This window comes from Macrobrachium rosenbergii, chromosome 45 (genome assembly GCF_040412425.1).
Source record: "Macrobrachium rosenbergii isolate ZJJX-2024 chromosome 45, ASM4041242v1, whole genome shotgun sequence".
Classification (NCBI taxonomy): domain Eukaryota; kingdom Metazoa; phylum Arthropoda; class Malacostraca; order Decapoda; family Palaemonidae; genus Macrobrachium; species Macrobrachium rosenbergii.
In genome coordinates, this window is record NC_089785.1 from 14,649,277 (window position 1) to 14,651,435 (window position 2,159).

At 38.4% G+C, this 2,159-nt stretch overlaps 1 long non-coding RNA gene across 1 annotated transcript; it reads left to right on the forward strand.

Annotated features, from left to right (window-relative positions):
• The first annotated feature begins 352 nt into the window (after positions 1-352).
• Positions 353-1,626, forward strand: LOC136829677 (uncharacterized). The gene is made up of 2 exons (XR_010850441.1): positions 353-1,370; positions 1,413-1,626. It is a non-coding gene; the product is annotated as an uncharacterized lncRNA (long non-coding RNA).
• Positions 1,627-2,159: the final 533 nt, after the last annotated feature.

Genomic DNA, 2,159 nt, shown 5'->3' on the forward strand with positions numbered 1-2,159 from the left:
AAAAATGACAAGTTTTTCTGGGAGACATGACAGAGAATTTTCTTGGAATTTCTGGCATTAGTTGTCTACATGTTGGACACATGATTTGAAATATGTTCCAGGTCCTTAATCTTAAATATATTTTCCATCATAAAAATGACAAGTTTTTCTGGGAAACGTCCTATTCCATGAGTCTGGCTATTTTCCATTTTCTAAATAGAATATGATGATTGTCTCCTGTACATTACCACCACCTCTACCCACGACTTAGTAAAGCAGAATCATTCATATATATATTTCAGAAAATATGGCTGCTACAAGTTTTAAAGGACACATATATGCATTTCATAGCTTCAATGCTTTAAGATGTGATGAAAGAATTTATGGAGTCAGATGAAACTAGGTCGAGAGACTCGAGGTAAAATCTTTGTGTTCAGCAAATAGTTTGATTCCTCAGCAATGTTGCCGGTCAGGTGATCTTCCGAAGTGTTATGTATATTCGTGAGTACGTGCGTTAATTTGATCTAGATTACGCCAAAATCTGCCCTAAAAGTGAGTTTGATCGTTCATTAACGTGATAGAACTGCAGTTGTCTAGACGTAGCTTTGGAGAGGATCCAGGCTTTAAATCGGCAGATAAGGTAGAGTTTGAAATCTCTGTTTTTATGGGAGAAAATTGAACTTGTGATTTTTACTATGATTTTCTAATCATTATGAACTTTTGAACTGGTGTGGAGATTTAATATGAATATTCATACCTCTTTTATATTATTGTTTTGTCATGTTACGTTTGCCATATCTTGGCTATGCATTTTACACTTTCCATTATTGTGTTTTGCATTTCATATATTTTTGGGAGTTTTCTATCATGTTTGATTCTTCCGACAGATGTCGGTGGACAGATGTCGGTGGACAGAGTGGATAGTGTGGACTGTTTCGAATAACATGTGGTAGACTGTTTTTGACATGACTAATTATTGATTTGGGGAGTATGTGTGAGTTTGGATATTTTCAGGCTATTAGCCATAGTGAGACTTCTTTAATCAGAAGTGTTTTGCAGTTTAGAGTTTAGTTATCTAACTCGATATTTCATTTATTATGCATTTTAATCTTTGCTTTGTTTTATTCATTTCTTGTTGGGTTATTTGAATAATAAACTTATTTTTGTAGAAACTATTGCGTTTCTTTAAATGGTCCATTTAATTGATTTGGTGAGAATGAAAGAGATTCGGGTGGGTGAACTTCGGAAAACGATGAGAGAGAGAGAGAGAGGCGATACACGATGAGAGAGAGAGAGAGAGAGGCGATACACGGAGAGAGAGAGAGAGAGAGAGAGAGAGAGAGAGAGAGAGAGAGAGAGAGAGAGAGAGGAGAAAAATAGATGTAAGTGTTGTCGTGAGAGAACTTTCATACGCCTCCGTTTCATGAAGAAAGATCGTAGAGCACGTTACGTACACTTTCAAAAAAGTGTTAATTCTGTCCTGGTTACAGAATGAAATGTTGGCAGCGGTGTCTGATTTTAAATGGCGGCAGCGGGTGTCTTTTGATTTTAAATGGTGGCAGCATGATTTTAATGTCTTTAATGATGGCGAAAGAGGGAGATTACTAATAGACTAATTGATAACGTTGATACCCAAGGCGACGGGGCCGTGAGCGTCATGAGTGGTTAACCCTCAGTCTTAAGATAGCGAGTTACATAGTGGGTCGGATTACGTGGGTAATACGGGGAACCTTTCTTCTTTTTTCCGTTTCTATTCGAGTACTGGGAGTGGGGAGTTGTGAAATAGATCTGGATGATCTCTAGAGCAATTTTGGGGTTAACAAAATACCCAAATAAGTGTGAATAGGGGCGATTGTGAGTTAATTACGCAAAGTGATTATTCAACAATAATCGCGCGCTGGGTGTTTTTTTTTGCTTCGTCGTCGAGTAGGTGACGTCACAGGCTGCACACAGCTCTGTTGAGAGATAGGTACTTCGTTTTCTGTTTCAAAATTGGTAAGTACCCCATTCTCGTAAGTTGCGCAGAACGCCGTTTTCTGTTCTTCTTTTAGAGGGGGTAACTTGTGCCTTTCTCTAGTGTTCTTTTTGGTTTCTCTTTTATGTTGTTACGCTCAGGGCGTGTGATTACTCACAAAATGCCGGACGATGCAGCAAGCACATCCCAATCAGTTGTGGTGCAT